Source organism: Oryza glaberrima, chromosome 2 (genome assembly GCF_000147395.1).
Source record: "Oryza glaberrima chromosome 2, OglaRS2, whole genome shotgun sequence".
In the NCBI taxonomy this organism is placed as follows: Eukaryota; Viridiplantae; Streptophyta; class Magnoliopsida; order Poales; family Poaceae; genus Oryza; species Oryza glaberrima.
In genome coordinates, this window is record NC_068327.1 from 16,205,525 (window position 1) to 16,225,345 (window position 19,821).

The following is a 19,821-nucleotide window of genomic DNA, read 5'->3' on the forward strand; positions in this document are numbered from 1 at the left end:
ACTTGTTGATATAAGTATTCTATTAATCCTATTAAGCCCTAGGCCGGGATATTACACTCTCACCCCCTTAAGAGAGATCGAGATATGAGTATTCTATTAATCCTATTAAGCCCTAGGCAAGAATGTTACACCCTCACCCCCTTAAGAGAGATCGATACCCCCGTCGATCAACCCCAGGCCAGGAACGTCCTCTCTTGGCCACGTCCATGTGTCCAGTGCCAGCGCATGTGCCATGCTGTGTAACCACTCCTGGTCTACACCAGCCATGCGCACCATGCCTGCACAACTGCGACACACGTGCCCGTGAAACCGCGAGAGTCGGCTCAGATACCATTTTGTAACGTCCCGCCTCTCCCAGGCCAGGCCCACTTACATCTGGCAGCTTTTATAGGTCATAGACTGACCTCACAGACCAACACATGTCTTTTCTGCACACTTTGTCCTCACTCGTGTGCACCCGGGAAGAATTTCCCGGTCGGTCACCCATCCCAAATTGCTCCAGGCCAAGCACGCTTAAACCTGGAGTTCTTTGGAGATTGGCTTCCGGAAAAGAAGTTGCAACTTGTTGATATGAGTATTCTATTAATCCTATTAAGCCCTAGGCCGGGATGTTACAGCGAGTCGGTGTGCGGCGAAGAGGCGATGGGGGCGACAGCGGTGGAGGCGCGTCGGCGGTGCGCGGCGAAGAGGCGATGGGGGCGACGGCGATGGAGGCGCGGCGAAGAGGTGGGAGGCACGGCGGCGAAGAGGACGGCGCGGCGGGGCGCGGCGAAGATGGGGGCTCCGGCGGTGGAGGCGAGACGGTGTGCGGCGAAGAGGCGATGGGGGCGATGGCGGTGAAGGTGGGAGGCGCGGCGGAGGAAGATGCGCGAGGCGTCGGCGGAGCGCAAGCGTTGCTGGGAAGGAAATCATTTCGCGGTGGAGGAAAGCCAGAAAAAGCAGATCGCACGCGTGCGAAGCGATATATCATAACCGTCCGATGTTCCGATCCAACGGGTTATAGGACGCGTGTCTGCCAGGTTTGGCTTCACCACCACCACTACAGAATTGTTAAGTAGTAAAGATAATGGCAGAGGTGGGTAATTTTTCCCCAAAAGCATGTGAAAGCAGGGGGTAGAGGTGCTTTTGATTTGTATTACACCAAAAGCTGGCTTTGGGCAAAAGCAGCTGTGGCTTTTGGGCCCTTTGGTTGGCTTCTAGCTTTTGCAAAAGCAAAAGCAGGTTGAAAAGCCCAACCAAACACACTCTAATTAGTGATTGTTGATCTCTACTAGCCAATTAAGCAATTATGCAGTCACTGAGGTTGGATTGTTGTGGACGGAGATGGCCGTGACCGCCCGGCGTGTGTGGCATGCTCGATAGTAGTAGTCGTGGCCAAGTCCTCTGAGAGATCCTTGACCATGCCAGTGCCCACGATGTAGTCCATGCCTTAGTGAAGGTACCCAGAAGAGGAGGCATGCAGCACGGCAACCAGAGATGGGGCGGTGGGCGGGAAACTAAGAACAGATCACCTTCAGAGGCGTCCAAGCGGTCGGCAAGAAGGGATCACCAACAGAGACAACGAATCGATCAGCAAGAAGGGCAAGAATCGATTAGCAAGCGATAATCAGCACGGGCCGTTTTGCCACCATCGATGTGGCTGTGGTGGCTGCGAGAGACCGAAAAAAGGATGGCGGGCCACTTCAACATGTGTTGCAAATAGAATCAGAACGGGGCAAATAGAATAAAAAAGCATCTGGGATCATGGCTAGCGACATGCAGTCGCAGCAAACGGCAAAAGCGGATTAATGCGGACAACACTACCTAGGTGACGCACGATAGTTATATAAGAAGCGACTAATCGCATGCATGGTAGTTTGTTGAAGAGATCAATTCACACGGCAAGATAGATCGATCAAGGCGCTTCAATAGGGTGGCTTGGATTCCGTCTTTGACTGTTGCTGCTTCAATTCGCGACCGTGCACCCAGTATTATAACCGTTCGCACCGGATCCTCCGCCTGCCAAAAATCTCCGATCCGTCGTGTGTTCAATCCTCCAAACCGGAGTCATTCTAGCTAGCTAATAAAAGCCTTCATCTTCCGAGAGTACTTCAGCCAAGTCAAGTCTGAGATTGATCAATCACGAGATGGCGGCGGCGATACTAGCACAGTGGCTATCGGACATGGCCGGGTTGGTGATGAGCTGCTGCAAACCGTGATGAGTTGCTGCAACCCTATACTTAGCTACAGCAATGATGGCCCCCAAAACCCGGAAGCTCTAACCATCCAAACCATATATAAGCATCCAACCAATTTTTATTTTATTTTTAGATCCAAGTAGATTAGATACAAACATGTTGTACTAGATTAGTAGAATTATTGTTTTATTACTTTTTCTTCTTTCTTTTTGTAGTTGTCGCTAATGAGATCGAAGCCTTGTATGAGCTTTTCAAGAGGATCGATGGTGCCATAATCGAAGATGGCAAGATCAACAAGGTACGCACGCGTGTACATGGTGTTTAACTAGGTTACAAATGCATGTTGATTAATTAGTAGAATTATTGTTTGGTTTACACATACCTTGAAGCATGCGTACATGCATGCATGCATTTGTTCGCCCTTGATGATGGTACACATCAATCAGAAATTATACATGCATGAATAAATCATATCTATGTTTACTCACTGCATGCGATGGCTCACTAATCCCGGTCGATTATGAAGCCTCCGTCGTTCAATGATTATTTCTTAATGTTACCAATGAATAATTAGTCTTTGATATCTTACCAAATTAATTACATTGTCCAAAATTGAAGATTGCCTAATGTTTTCTTCATCGATCTTTGCCTGATCACTCTGTTAGTTTTGAAGAAACACCAAACACGTGCCTTGCATTTTCTTTGTCATATCGGTACATATTTTGCATCATTGTCTTTCAATTTCAGAGTATTTGGTCCCGAAAAGGGAGGCACCCTATTTGTTGATCTGGTATGTATACACTTGCATGCTTTGATGAGCTTTTTCATTCTCCCTTAATTCGCCTAGAATGAACCAGAGGATTTTTGCACTTTGGTCTTCATGTAAATAAACCAGCTCTTCAGTATGCCACATGTCATAATCTAAAATGTCCTAAAATGCAGATATCTCATGACTCAAATAGGATTTATTTAGAGTTCGGACTTAGGACACATATGATTCAATACTAGTGTTTGAGAGGAGATGATCGACAAATGTTGACAAGATACGTAAAATGAGGTGAACCATTAACGTATGATTAATTAAAAATTAATTATTGTAAATATGAAAAATTGATTAATATGACTTTTTAAAACAACTTTAGGACAGAATATTTTTGAAAAAAAAATGCACCGTTTAGCAGTTTGGAAAGTGTGCACACGGGAAACGAGGGATCTTTCCCTTCAATCTGTTAAAACAAACAAAGATGAAGTTGTCAATATGTGTGTATGGACAAAGGAGTGGACTGGCTGCTTTTCTCACTATGGTATTTTTGCCATTTTGCTTTGTAGGTATTCAATTTATTTGACATGAAGCATGAACAAGCTCTCGGATTTGAAGAGCTTGCAGTAGCTTTATCCATCTTCCATCCTGACGCTCCCATTCATGACAAGATTAATTGTAAGTTGATGCCAGTTACATAGTTTATGTCTAATGACTTCAAAAGGAAATGAACAACCTTAAGCAAAGACTATTATGTCCATTCTCAACTGATTGGCACTACTGAATTTGACTACTCAGACTTCCAGTGCTAACAATTGTTGACATGGTAACACGAAGATGAAACTGCTGAATTTGAAAAAAAAAATTAACATCATGAGAAAATAGTATCTTGATTTTATGATGTCATTCTTAGTTTCTTGTAGTCAAGAGGTTCATGTATCCTATTTGAGTATATACATGGACACTCCAATTTGTAATATTGTCCACATTTTAAGCATGTCATTTTATTACTTGATTTTTTCCAGTAATTATCCAGTTCTATAGATGCTATAGTTTGTCAATGAGTCGAGCTTTAATAATTATACCATTTTGCAATTTCTTTCATGTTGTACAACATCAAGAATCAAGGTTTTATTGAAAGACACATGAGGTACTTTCTTGACCAAGTTAACACACAACTTACTAGTTCATAGAAGAGCTAGAGCTCTGTTAGTAGTTGGCTACTTCAATGTTTTGAATTTTTCAACCATCAGCTCAAACGATCGGAAGTTTGAGAGTGAATTGAACTAGTGTTGTCAATAATCACACAATTTACATGTGTGTAATCTTAGCTGAAGCAAATGATGGTTGCCATACTGGCTGAATCAGATCTGAACCTTACAGACCTGGTCATAGAAACCATCATTGACAAGGTGTGGATTCCATGGCTATTTGTCCTTAAATTATTTTAGTTCCTTTGCAATGTTTGAACTGATGCAATTTTGAGACATGACACTTACTGAATTCTCTCAAATTAAATGTTAACTGCAAATCTTTTTTTCACTATCATCTTAAGACATTTGAGGAGGCAAATACGAACAAAGAAAGGAAAATTGATTTTGAGGAGTGGCAAGCACTTGTCAACGCCCATCCATGTTTACCGAAGAACATGACTCTGACCTACCTCAGGTAGTAAGACTCTCCTACGTTGGACCCTTTCTTTTGTTCTCCTTTCAAGTACACTATCTTCTTTTGACAACTTTGCTCGAGTGAGTGATAATTTGATCGACTCTTTTGGTAGTGTATTTTGGTGGCGTTAGCTTTTACTTCATGCTAATTGCAAAGATGTCGCATGATTTGCTTGAGCAGAGATATCACCATGACATTTCCCAAGTTCGCCTTCCACTTTCAAATCCTAAGAGTCCAGCTGGTCAAGCAAGCAATGTTCTGAAGGGATCGTATGGTCGGCGTGTTACTCTTCTTAGCTTTTCCTCTTTTGTAATAATAATACTTTAGCACAAGTGTACAACAACAGGGATCATCTCTTGGGTGTTCATAGATAGTTAATGTGTGGCCTTAAATACCAACCTGACATGACCGAAAAATAGAAGCAGCAAGTGATGTGACCATGGCTATCATTGATACAACCGTTGCTCACATCAAGATCAAGTTGCCCAAGTGTTGGAATCCAATTCGGCCACCTACTACAGTGCTGACTTCAAACGGATGCCACATGTGCATACGAGCTCCATTTTGGGTCCATGAGTACTTGGTGGAAAGCTCTTGGAGTCCTCTTTCCAACGATTCCAGACTCATTGCTCAATTCCATCTCATAGTCCATGTGTAATGACTTCAGAAGGAAATTAACAACCTTAAGCAAAGACTATTGTGTCCATTCTCAACTGATTGACACTGTTGAATTTTACTATTCAGATTTCCAGTACTAACAATTGTTGACTTGGTAACACGAAGATGATACTACTGAATTCGAAAAAAAAACTTTTACAGCATGAGAAAATAGTAACTTGATTTTACGATGTCATTCTTAGTTTCTTGTAGTCAAGAGGTTCATATATCCTATTTGAGTATACACAAAGACACTCCAATTTGTATTGTTGTCCACATTTTAAGCATGTCATTTTATTACTTGAAAATTATTTTTAACTAATTCTTCAGTTCTATAGATGCTATAGTTTGTCAATGAGTTGAGCTTAAATAATTATACCATTTTTGCAGTTTCTTTCCAGATGTATGATATCAAGAATCAAGGTTTTATTGAAAGAGAAGCGGTACTTTTCTTGACTAAGTTATCACACAACATACTAGTTCATATAAGAGGTAGAGCTCTGTTAGTACTTGGCTACTTCAATGTTTTGAATTTTTCAACCATCAGCTCGAACAATCGGAAGTTTGAGAGTGAATTGAACTGGTTTTGTCACTGACTCACATTTTACTTGTGTGTAATCTTAGCTGAAGCAAATGATGGTTGCCACGCTGGCAGAATAAGATCTAAACCTTACAGACCAGGTTATAGAAACCATCATTGACAAGGTGCGGATTCCATGGCTATTTGTCCTTAATTCTGAGTTTAGTTCCTTTGTAATGTTAGAACTAATGCAGTTTGGAGACATGATGTTTACTGAAATCTCTCATATGAAATGTTAACTGCAATTTTTTCCACTGTCGTCTGAAAACATTTGAGGAGGTAGATACGAAGAAAGACAGGAAAATTGATTTTGAGGAGTGGCAAGCACTTGTCAATGCCCATCCGTGTTTGCTGAAGAATATGACTCTGACCTACCTCCGGTAGTAAGACTCTCCTACGTTGACCCTTTCTTTTGTTGTCCTTTCAAGTACACTCTATTCTTTTCAAAACTTTGCTCGAGTGAGTGATAATTTGATAGACTCTTTTCGTTGTGTATTTTGGTGGCGTTAGCTTTTACTTCATGCTAATTGCAAAGATGTTGCATGATTTGTTTGAGTAGAGATATCACCATTACATTTCCCGAGTTCTTCTTCCACTCTCAAGTGAAGGACTAATCCTGAGAGTCCAGCTGGTCAAGCAAGTAATGTTCTGAAGGGATCGTATTGTCAGCGTATTACTCTTCTTAGCCACTTTAGCACAAGTGTACAACAACAGAGATCATCTCTTGGCTGTTCATCCCTCCTCCCTAGCACAAGTAATTAATATAGCAATAGAGCGTAATCTACCTTTTACCCACATATAAACATCCATCCGATCATCAGTTGATCAGCCACTTTGTGAGATGACAGTTTTATAATAATCACATCGCGCGATTAAAGAATTATTGGAACACTGTCTTTTTTTATACAGGCACTCTCAACTCTATCTATCTATCTATCCCCATTTCACCGTCGTGCATGTCAAAATCGAAATACCAATAGGCTGAGATATTTCCCCAACTTTCTCAGCTCATCTCTCTCCTTTTCCATGCGCACACTTTTCAAACTGCTAAACGGTGTATTTTTGTAAATGTTTTGTATACAAAAGTTGCTTTAAAAAATAATATTTATTTATTTTTGAAAAAAAGCTAATACTTAATTAATCCTGCGTTAATGAGTCGTTCCGTTTTACGTACGCGAGGTATTGGTTCCCAATAGGGATGAAACTGGTGTTCAGATAGTTTCTGGCCGTCCGGACCAATTTTCGGATTCGGAAAAATTCGGTCGGAACTATCCGGAATTTCTCGAATTCAGAAACGAATTCAGATTTTTTTTTCTCGGATACGAAAACGAATAAAGTAAGGGTGATATCCGACAGAATCGGAAAACGGTCGGAAACTATCCGGGATTTTTCATCGGATATCCGAAGATATTTTTCAGCAAAAAAAACAAAAAAAACCAGAAACCCTAACCGGCTAGCCGGCCACGCCAGCTGCCCGCTACCGCCGCCCGTCGCCGCGCGAGCCTGCCTGCTGCCGCCGCCGCCCACCGCGCTCCCGCCGCCGCCCGTCGCCGCCTGCCCCGCCTCGCGAGCCCGCGCGCCGCTCTCGGCCGGTCGCCGCCTGCCCTACCCCGCGCTGCTCTTGGCCGGCCGCCGCCGCCCTGTGCCTGTGAATGAGAGGAAGTGAGAGAGAGAGAGAGTAGAAAGTGTGTGTGAGAGAGAGAGGAGAGAAAGAGTCAAGAGGATAAGGTTGGGGGTGAAAAAAATGGTGGATTTTTTTTCAATGTAAAAATCAATTTTTATTTTATACGTGGCTCTTTAAAACGAATTTAAAGGCACTAAATCAACTCATATGAAAAAGTTATTAAAAACAAAGTTGTATAATGTCACACCCTGAAGTTCTTTCCTAAGCCTAAATTGAAGTTCTAAATGGTCTAAGAAAATACCGGTATAAAGCAAGAGAAAACCCTAATAAATTAATGCAAATAATAATCGGATTTGGCATGTGGAACTTTTCTTGTGTTCTACATGTCGAAATACACTAACAAGATTTTTAGTGGAATTTTCAGAGCTCTAGAAATAATTTTAACCAATTAAAATTCAGCACAAGCAATATTTAATCCTAGGAAAATCCATTTTGCTTCTTTTTCCTTTTTCTTTTCTCTTTTTCCTTCAATTGGGCCGCCAGCCCATTCCCTCTTTCCCCCCCCCCTTTCTTCCCGCTGGGCCGGCCGACAGGCCGAGGCCCAGCCAAGCCAGCCGCCTCCCTCCTCCTCTCCCCCGGGGTCGCCGACAGGTGGGGCCCACCTGTCGGGCCCGTCCCCTTCCTCCAGCCGGCGCCGCCGCCCGCAACCGCCGCCGCGCCCACATTCCCGCCTCCTCCGGGCCACGTCGGCCACGCCCGCGCATGCGCCACGTCCCCCGCACCCACTCCCCTTCCCTCTCGCCCGCGCCCGCGCCCGAGATGGCCGGGATTCGAAATTCGAATCCCGCCTCTCTCTCCTCCCCCACTCCCCCACGTCGGCTGGCGATTCCCGCCTCTACCAGCCACGTCCGAGCTCCCCCTCCTCTATTTAAGCACCACCGCCACCCCCTCTCTCCTTTTCCCCATCTCACCGAGCCCTCTCGTGCCCTTTAACGCCCTAGCGCCGTCGCCCTCCTCTTCGCCGCCACCGCCACCGCTCCGGTCGCCGCTAGCCGCCTCTAGTCACCGCGCCGAGCCGCACCGACGACGCCGCCGCGATCACCGTCGTGCGGGCCACCCTGTCCACCCCTCCTCCGTTGGATTCCGCCGCCGGAACCCACTCCACGCCGTTCGCCGGTGAGCACCGCCATGGCCGCCGCCTTCGGCCGGCATCCTCGCCCTCTCCCATTTTCCTCTCTCCCTCTAACCCCTCTCATCTTGTTCGCTAGGTGGTTCCGGAGCTCGTCCCGCCGTCGCCATCGCCCTCCGTCGCTTGCCGTCGTCAATCGTCGTCGGTGAGGTCCCCCTCCCTTCCCTCTCTCTCTCTCCCGCGCCGCTAGCTGCCGCCATGCCGCTGCCTAGCCGCTTAGCCGCCACTGTCGCCGCCCTCCGCCGCCGGCCGATCGCCGCCGATCGCCGCCTCGCATCGCCGCTGCGTGCGAGCCGCGCCGCCGCGCGCCATGGCCGCTGGGCCGGCTTGAGCCGTGTCCGCGCGAGCCGGCCGCGAGCCGCATCTGCGTGCGAGCCGTCCGTTCGGCCGCCCGCGTGGCTGCCGCATGGCCGCCGCGTCGGCGCCACGTCCGCACCACGTGGTGCACCGCCCCTTTTTCCGGTCCGTGGACCCAGTCCACCGCGGACCGCCACCCGTGCCACTTCCATGTGGGGCCCGCATGTCAGCGCCGCCCTCTCTCTCCCCAGGATTTATTTATTGCGCAATAAATCAATTAAGGATTTTTCTGTTTATAGTAAAAATACAGTGAATCTTCCAAAATTCATATCTAATTCATCCGAGATCCGTTTAAGCCCATTCAAGTCTCAATAAATCAAGAAAAATGTGTAGAATCTATTAAAAATGGTTTTGTTCTTTGTTTCAGTAGCCTTATAGCTTGTTTGTACTGTTTGCTTTGTTTGTCGCTTAGATTCCGGCCCTCCCGACGCTCCGGTGTACCTTGAAATAGTCGCCGAAGTTCCTCCAGCTGCAGAGCAAGGCAAGTCATGCTTGTCACTTGAACATGTTGATCCTATATTGCAAATGCTCCATTGTTTTCCTTCAAATACTGCATTGTTTTATAATATTACCATGGGATGTTTACCTACTGTTATAGCCATGCTATTTTGTACCATGTTCCTTTATTAGCTTAGGATATGACATGACTAGATATTGGACTAGGGATTGCTTAGCCATGCTTAGTTCAACTAGCACACAATGGGGAAAATTATATTAATGTCTAGACTTCAGGTTCTAGTGTTGACATTGGATTAGAGCCACCGTCCTGGTGTCGCTTCATTAAAATGTGTTACATGGTGGGCTGTGGGTGCATGGTTTTGCTAGTCGCACCCATGGCAATTAAGGACCGGTTCGCGGGAAACCCTGGAAGAATTCCTCGTACTTACCACAAGCCAGCGTGGGCAACGGCTGGGCTTGTAGTGTAGCTTTCCTCTAGCTGACGCATCCAGGCAAGGGTGGGCGTGATGGGGTTTGGATGGGCCCTCCGACGGCCTATGCGGCTTCCGGATTCACCTAGGCACGAGAGGGGACTGCCCGCTGCCTTGCGAGGAGTGGGGGTGAAACCTGAGGTGTGGTGTGCTTGGTTAGAGGGGGTTATGCGAAGGGTCCTGTCACGGCCTCTATCCGGTATGTCGTGGTGGCATGTCGGCGCACGGAAACGTGTTGTGGGGCTGTGTCTTGTGGGTACAGTTGTACACATCTGATCAGAGTAAAACTATTCGAATAGCCATGCCCGCGGTTATAGGCGGTCAACCAGATTCACCGTGATTAGACTCACCCTAGACTAGTCTAATGGAATTGAATAGTATAGGTGGATGGTTGGGCCTGTTGCAACGTGGTATAGTGTTGGACAGTGGATGATTAATATTGATTAATTATTACAACTGTTTACTGCTTTCAACTTCTTTTTATAAATGCTCACCTTATGCAAATGAACCAATATAGCTATCCCTTGATAATTCCCTGCATCATACCCCTATTCCGGTATGACTTGCTGAGTACAGTGGGTAGTACTCAGTCTTGCTCTATTTTTCCCAAACCCCAGAGTTTGAGTATGCGTCAGATGGTGGTTTTTCCGAGGAGTAGGCTTCGTCCGTGCCGTCGAGGAAGCCTGTGGAGTTGTGTTCCCGCTGCGGTCCAAGTCAAGGCTTAGCTCCAGTTATCTTTTAATTTTCCGCTGCATTTATGTAAGACTTTTTATAATGTTTGTAAGACGTGGATCTGTATGTCAACTTTGTCGTTTGTGTACCCCGGCCGGTCCTGGACGGGGATTTTAATGCACATTCTGCTTGGAATTCTATTCGGGAATTTCTGGGCGTGACATATAACTTATTGAGATCTATCATTTTTATTTTGGTCATTTCTCCATCCGAGTTTGATTAAACTATATAAAATTTAAACTTAAAAATATAAGAAATTCAAATAATTTTTTGGGTAGTAAATGATTTCAAATAAAAAAATTGTCAACAACAAAGTTGTATAACACATCAACATCTACAACTTTTGTTTTGGTCATTTTTCTATATGACTTTGTTTGAACCATTTGAATTTGAATTTCAAAATATTACAACTTCTAACAATATTTTGAAATACTAAATGATTTCAACTGAAAAAGTCATCAACAACAAAGTTGTATAACTCATCAAGATCTATAACTTTTATTTTGGTCATTTCTTCATCCGACAAAGTGATAGTAACATTGTTCACAAAATTTGCATCTATCTCATATGTAAACTTTGTGAACAATATTATTATCAATTTATCAGATGAAGAAATGACCAAAATAAAAGTTGTATGTCTTGATGAGCTCTGCAACTTTCATGTTCATGACTTTTTCAGCTGAAATTAATTACAGCTTCAAAATATTATTTGAAGTTTTGAAATTCAAATTTTTAATTGATAAAACAAAGTCACAAGAAAAAATGGCCAAAATAATAGCAGAACACAATAACACGATAGAGCATGATTTTAGAAACATTTAGGAAAAAGAATCATCCAATTTGGAGTTCATATGAGAGAGATAAATTAGTTTCAAATTTCCAAATTTTATTTTTGCATACGGCTTCCTAAGTCACCCATATGGAAAAATTGATTTTTTTTCATGCGGGCCCTTAAATGGTCCACATACAAACAAATGAAAAAATTCAATTCTGAAAAATAACCACTCAAATGTTTAAAAACTTTCAATTGAAATGTTCAACCCAAAATTTAAAATATTCAACGAATTTTCAAAAATTTCAATGTGCCTACGAAAATTTCAGTGATACACATTAATTTATTTGTTTCATGATAACATAAATTTGTATGGAAAGTAAACATAACATTTTCTATCTCCCCCTTGCCCTTATAAATAGAGATACAATTTGAAAATACTGATGTTTTGTTTTTGAAAACTAATGGCTACATCTCTTCCTCGTTTTAAGAAGCTTATTTTGAGGGGTCTCGATATTTTGATAATTATTCGTTATCGTATTCGTTTCGATTCGTATTCGCTCCGTATCTGTATTCGATAATATTCGATTCCGTTTTCGTATCCGGGTTTCCGATTCCGATTTCGATTCCGAGAAAAAATATGAAAACGAATATGATAGAGCTAGTTTCCGACCGTATTCGATCCATTTTCATCCCTAGTTCCCAACATGAAAGAACGAACACTAAATCCATGATGGATTATCACTACTTTTACACTTGGTCCCAAAAGAGAAAAGGTGCCATTAACCATTTAACCTTGCCATTCCAGTACAGAAACCAACCTGAAAAGGATGATGGACTAGTACGTGCAATTCATTCTCAAGTTTGTTGTGGGAGAGCAAGATTCAAGAATCACAAGAAATTACGTATGATCTCTCTGAAAAAATTTTGTTTTGAAGTTTCCTAAACTTGGAAATAGGTAGTCAAAAAATTGATCTCTCTAAAAGAAAACCTAAATTTTATTCCTAAAACTAAAAGTGGGCATTTATGTTAAACTAACAACAAATTTTCCAAATTTTCCTGTTTTCCTTCATGTCGTGCACGCTGCTGGTGCTCCCCCGCAGAGTGTGGCGCTCCCGTGAGAAAAATCTCGCGCAAATAAGAGAATGGGGACGGCATATGCACCTAAAATAAAGAGAGCACAGGATGCGGGCAAGGGGCTTCCAAAAAATTAGCATCCGGGTAGGAGATCTGTTGGAGCCATTTTTTTCACCAAAATTCCAAAAAAAAAAGATTGGGAATGAAATAAGGGGACTCTTGGTGATGAGCGAGGATTTTGTAACTAAGTTTAGGACTAATGTTGCAAGCTGATTTTTTTATGTAACTTAAAAACACGAAATTGTGGGATTGATGAAAGTAGTATAGGACATATTAGTACGAGTTATTTACAATCATCGTCACGTGATAGCTTAGCTAGGAACATTATACAGACATGAACTTGCAACACAATCGATATCGGCGCGTACTTCGGCCCACACACGTATAAATAGTTTGTTGATGGGAAAAAGTGCATCGAAGGTCCCTCATCTTGTTATTGGATTACAAAATCATCCCCCAACCACAAAACCAGATATATATCATCCCTCATCTTACAAAACCGGGCCACTTTAGGTCCTTAGGCGGTTTTAGCCTCGGTTTTATCCTACGTGATAGCTGAGTCAGCGTAGGACACATGTGGGCCCCACACGTCAGGGTGACCACGTCATCATAATCTCTCCCCTCCTCTCCCTTTCTCCTATCTCTCTTTCTCTGGCACGGTGACGACGTGGGAAAAGGGGTGATGCGGCGGCGGTGGCGGAGGCGGGGCCAAGCGCCGCGGGTGGGCGTCATAATCTCCATCCTCTTCTCTCCCTTCCTCCTCTCTCTCTCTCTCTTTCTCTGGCGCAGCAACGAGCCAGGCGCATGGGCGTCATAATCTCCATCCTCTTCTCTCCCTTCCTCATCTCTCTCTCACTTTCTCTGGCGCGGCAACGAGCCAGGCAAAGGCGGGCCAGGCGCCATGGCGGTGGACACAAAGGTGGAGGCAGGCGTCGGGGCGGTTGGCATGGAGGCATTGATGAAAAAAATCATTGGATAGTTAGATATTTTTATGCTTTGAAATGAATGTAAAAGTTAACTTTTTAAGATTATGTAGCATGACACGAGTAAATCAGTTAGTTAATAAAATTATTATCGACGAAGCCATGAATTTTCCCTCCGTTTTCAGTTTGCTTTATTTTCTCTACAATTTTCAAGATTTTCTAACATTTTTTAAATTTCAATTATCCTGCAAAATGGATGTGGACAGAAATATAGACCATTTCCCTTTGTAAGGCTGTAGAAGTTCCCGTGCGTCCAAGAAAAAAAAAACACGGGAAGATTCCTCTGCACAGTTGGCCCCACAGCCAGCTAGGCGCGCAGCTAGGCACGTGAAAACGGAGTTAACGGGAGGTCTCTAGTGAACAGTACGTTACCGGGTGCGCCAAATGAAACACGGTATATTTATGTGTTACCGTGTGTGCCACTGCAGCGCACGATATGATCGTATGTTACCGTGTGTCAGAACGAACACTTGGTATCATTTGGGACGTTACCGAGTGTGATCATGTACGCACGGTAACATTAGTTAGCACACGGGAGCTTCCCGTCTCCAGTAGTGAGTAGAGAGCCCGATAGTAGGACAAAAACATATGGATTTTCACTTCTCTATCTCTACTATTATAAAAATTGAAGATGTTTTTGTCAGAATTTTGGTACGTCATCCGTTTTTGAGTTGGTTTTAATCTTTATATATCTATTTTAGGAAATGAAATCTGCTTCCAATGAGATTTTTGGTTCGTCCTGCATCTTTCGCTACTGATCGATAGGCCTGAGCGCGCCCGACAAGAGTTGGAATCACGCTCATACACAGAATCCATACTCTATATAATGTGGTAAATTGTGCCCGTTTAGCCTACGCGAACGCGATCACAATCATGATCAAGAGATCTCCTACAATCACGAAGGGTTAACGACTTCGTGCGACCAACACCGGCGTACGTAGCACCGATGATCGATCTAGCGATGCCAATCATGCATCAAGTAGTAGCAGGCAAGCAGCGTTGTGCGTGAAATTATGTGGCTTCTCGACAGCATCAGCATGGCGACCAAGAACAACTACTCCAACCTTTGTATCTCTACTACTATAAAAACTAGAGGATGCCCCACTCGTTACTGCGAGACTTGGTTAACATCAATTTGTTAGATAGGAGGTACAATCTCAAGAAAAAACAGAAGAAACAAATAGCTTTCTTGGAGAAATTCTTTTTAGCAGCCCTATCCAAAATTTATAGATAATTTAGGTAGCACATGTCAACTGAAGGGGCGTTCAGCCATAAAGCTCTTTTATACGGATTGACGAGCTGGATACATGTAGATGTGTGTGGAGATGGACCAATGTGTTCATGTGGGCTACATTTGGCACCGAGGAGGCGAAGAGACTCACCCGATGACTAATAGGTTGGCCTCTATGCTGCATTCCATCCAATGTCTGAGAACCGATCTAATGCATTCATCCAACGGTTCACAATTTGATGATGGCGTGGAAGCACGAGATTTGAGCTTTTGGCCCTAACTTTATAGAAAGAAGGGATTGAAGATGTTTTTGCCGGTATTTTGGTACGTCATCCGTGTAAGAGTTGGTTTTTAAGTTCGTTTGCTTTTGCAAATACGTATCTATATTTGAGTCGATTTTTAAGATAGTTCACTTTTGGTAATACAGAAAGAATCTTATAAGAAATCTGTTTAAAAAAACTCACATGCTAACTTGAGAATCGGACTCATAACTACAGCTCATGATTTTCTAAAAAACATATATATCCAAGCAAACTCACACAGTGAATTTCATCTTAACTAAACCATATAACAATAATAAGATTAAAATAGACTTCACCCGTTGCAACGCACGGGTATTTTTTTCTAGTAAAAGAAAACAATGGTCTTTTCATTTGGAAGATATAAAACTTGGAAACATTCCATATTGAAAAACTTTTTTCAAAAAAAAACTTTCCACTAGAGATTGAAATAACTTTTGCATGAAGAATGAAAACTTTATATTAAATAACTTCACTATCTTAATAAATGCAAATTTATACATGAATTAGAAAACATTCTACTCAAAACTTTCTACGAAAATCATAAACTTATTACCCTGAAACTTTCTACATGAAAACGTTGAAATAACATCACTATCTAACTAATATAAATTTATATGTGAATTATAGAACTTTCGTACTCAAAACTTTCTATGGGAATAAGAAACTTACTACTCTGAAATTTCCACAGGAACTTTATGTTGAAATAACATCACTATCTAAGTAATTACTCCAAAACTTTCTACATGATTAAAAAACTTTATGATTAGAAACTTTACACAAACGTTACGTACAAACTTTCTTCTGATACAACAAAAACAAAAGTTTCTACTAGGAACCACACCTATACTTTCTATACTTAAGAAAAACTCCTCTTTCCAATTTTGAAAAAGAAAACTTTCTATTATAAAATTTGGAAGACATGCTCATTGTTGCTCCTTGGGGAAATATCTTGACCATTTTTATGGAACTTCAAAAAAAAACATTGCTTCTCTGTGCAACAATAAATAAGAGACCAAATAAATTATTTATTTCTTAAAAAAATAAGTAATTATTTATTACTTATAGAAAAATAAGTAAGAGGAAAGATTCACAAGAGCAAGAAACACCAAGATGGCTGATGAGCGAACGATTGCCCAAAGCGAACACCCCTGTTGCCCTACGTCAGAGGGACGTCCGACCACGTTGCTTTGTTCGATCGGCATCGGACAGGAGCGATCGAACACAGGGACGAACAAGCTAGCTGTCGCAGCCCACGCAAGAAAAATCGGCCCACGAAGAGGCTCGACTGCTGTCTCCACTCTGACACATCCGGAGTGCCCGCCGGCGAGGACGGACATGCTAGAGCGGCGCCTACCGCCGGCAAAAATCAGCCCGGCCGATTCCATTCGGAAACATACGTCTAAAAGAAGCGTGTGAATACTCTCGTTCTTGCTTTTGCTGCAGAAGCCACGAGCTTGCCGTTAAACAAAAATCATTCATGACCAAACTAATTAAAAAGGAACACTAGCATTGTCAACTGGTTATGGATGCTTTCACCGTCGATTTGCTCATTAACACAGTAATACCCTAAAAAAGAGATGCACAGATACATATACGAGTCCTTTCCTTGCTTGGAACTGGAGATGACAACATTGCCGCCGCCGACGGCGCCGGCGGCGGGAGTGCCACGGAGGGAGCGCCTTCGTGAGCTTTGCCATGGAGCACACCTGCATCTCCAGCGCCACAACGAGGCCTCCGCCAGCAGCGTCGAGAACACAAGCTTTCAGAACCTTCGCCTTGGTCACCACCACGAGAAAATTGACATTGTGCCATTCTCAAAAGTGGGTTTCGCCCAAATGCCACGCTGGGAGTGGGCTTTGTTAAAATGCCACTTTCAATCGAAGACTACACGCTATAATGCCCGAACGGACAAAAATACCCCTGTTACTACCTTCTTCCACCTCTGACAAGGGATGCCTCGCCGGCTCGCCTCTGCCACGCCCACCTCATCCGCCTCCACCTCCGCTCCCCTTCCTCCCCGACAACCCCCGCCTCGTCCGCCTCGACCGTCCCCAACCGACGACCCCGTGGTCACGCTCCACGCCATCCGCGCCACCGACGCCGACGTCGGCGGTCTCCGTCTTTCGTGCCAACCCGCCGTCCCAGCCGCTCCCGTTCTTCCAGGCGGCGGAGGCGCACCCACACGGCGGAGTCGTTGGTGGGCATGGCCATGGCGAAGGCACGGCGCGGTGGTCATCGGAGGTGCAGGCGACGGCAGCGGTGTCCGGGACGGGTGCGGGGCTCGCGGAGGGCGGGGCTGGGATGGGGGCGGATGGGAGGGGGCACAGGGAGGGGAGCCATGGGAGGGGTCCCCGCAGGGGCCTGTGGCCTGTGGTTCTCCATGGAGGAGAGCTCGCGCGAAGGCAGATGGTGGCCGCCGGCGAGAGCTGATGGTGATGGAGGGAGGAAGAAGATGAGAGGAGGGTAATTTGGTCCGAGATAGTATTTTAGCGTGTAACCATGTGTTGAAAGTGGCATTTTAACGAAGTCCACTCCCAACATGGCATTTGGGCGAAACCCACTTTTTGAGGATGGCACAATGTCAATTTTCTCGGTCACGACACATGCGGCCGTGCGCGTGAGCTCTGCCGGGGAGCGCAGGGAAGATCCGGACAAAGCCAAGGCCACTTCAACCCGGGACTCCTGCGACCTCCTGACACCGGAGCTTGACTGGCAGCGCTTGCCTTCTCTTCCCCTTCCAACGGAGCTCCGGCTGTGTCGAGAGTGGAGACGGGCGGACGGCAGTCAAGCCTCTTCGTGGGCCGATTTTTCTTGCGTGGGCCGCGATAGCTTAGCTTGTTCGTCCCTGTGTTCGATCGCTCCCGTCCGATGCCGATTGAACGAATCAGCGTGGTCAGACGTCCCTCTGACGTAGAAGGACATGACTACACAGCTAGTGCAGCTACCACTCCATATATGATAGACACTATCCACCTATACTTCAAATACAATTTTCTCTAAAACTGCTCATCCGATATACGATCCGATTACACCGTTGTGTTCGTAACAGTTAAATCTTTATAACAATATCTCACATGATTATATTTTGATGAAAAAATATAAATTACTTTTATAATATATCTAAATTACTTTTAGATTTCACTAAGTTACTTCTTAGACATATAAAAGTAATTCAATAAAACCTAAAAGTAATTTGCATATACTATAGAAGTAATTTATAACAAAAAGAAAGTAACTTCTATAATATATGTTAATTACTTTAAAAATTTATTGAATTTACTTTTATATGTTTAAGAAGTAACTTAGTGAAATATAAAAGTAGTTTAGATATATTATAAAAGTAATTTGTGATTTTTTATCAAAATATAATCATGTGAGATCTTGTTGTAAAGATTTAATTGTTACGAACACAACGGTGTAATCGGATCGTAGATCAGATGAGTAGTTTAAGAGAAAATTATATTTGAAGTATAGATGGCAGGAATATTTTTTCTACTTGATCAATTAGTACTATGGTAAAGAACGATTCTTCAAGACACATATCTGGACAATGGCTGATCGTATCTGGACAATGGCTAGCGTCGCTTGTTATGACTAAATCGAGAGCGCTCTCGATTTAGATTTTGCGGACGTGGAAGCCACTACGTCTATCAGAACGGATCCGGTTCCGTTCTGACTGGGACACAGATTCAGATTCAAATGTTTATATATAGAATGTTTTTTTACATCAGTATAAAGTTTATAAGTGTATAGTTTATATGTATAAAGTTTGCGTTTAAAATATATTTGTGAATGGTAAGTTCTAAAATTATGTAGATGGACTTATGTGAATTGAAAGCCCAAAATCTAACTAAAAAATAGTTTCCAATTAGAGACTTTTTTCCATAAAGTTTGATAAATACTTGTATAAATCTGGTGTACATGTGGTCTGGCCGTTCGCTGCGCGTGCGCGGTCATGCGTCAGACCTTCCCATAGAAATGAAATGGCATTCAACAAACAAAGAAAAAAGATACGCATATGGTAGTAACATGAAATTGCTAATGCAACATTTCTGATCAAAACCAATTATTAAGCAAAACCTAAAACACAAACTTCGGATGCATAATTTTGTAGCAAGAGCAGGAGGGGCACATCAAGTCAATGTAGAAAGTTTCTACAGCATTACCATGTACTTCAGGGTAATCCTGCTTGGTTAGAGTGGTGTATGGTATGTAAGCACTTTTTCAGGAAATATTCAATATATCTTATCATCTATTTTTAGTTGCATTGTACTGATAGTAGTAGTGACGTTCTATAATAGTTATCATGTCAGTAAGTGATCCAGCTTTGAAACTTACGGATGAATTAACTTATCCACAATCATTTATTTTCCAAGCATTCTATCAGCACCTACCCCAATCAGAACCTATTTCAAGCAGTATCATGTCATAAACAAATGAAATGAACTGACAAAAAAAGGCATGGAATGAATTTAGTTACAGCTAACCTCTGTTTATTGACGTGATGTCAACAAATATATGTGAGCTCCTAAGAACAGAACGGGGGACAACTAAAAGCACTCATAAATTTGAAAAATACACAGTTAACTGTAAGGTTCACCAAATCGCTGGGTTCATCAAGCTTGCTGCGGGATAAAGCTCGATGTGGCAGGAAATACATGCGACCAAGATGACGAATCAAACAAAAATCACAACCGAATGCGCAACTAATGTAATAATCCAG

General features: G+C 43.3%; 1 pseudogene; it reads left to right on the forward strand.

Moving 5' to 3' along the window:
• Window positions 1–6,456, forward strand: part of LOC127762540 (calcineurin B-like protein 3) — a 34,419-nt pseudogene extending 27,963 nt beyond the window's left edge.
• Window positions 6,457–19,821: the final 13,365 nt, after the last annotated feature.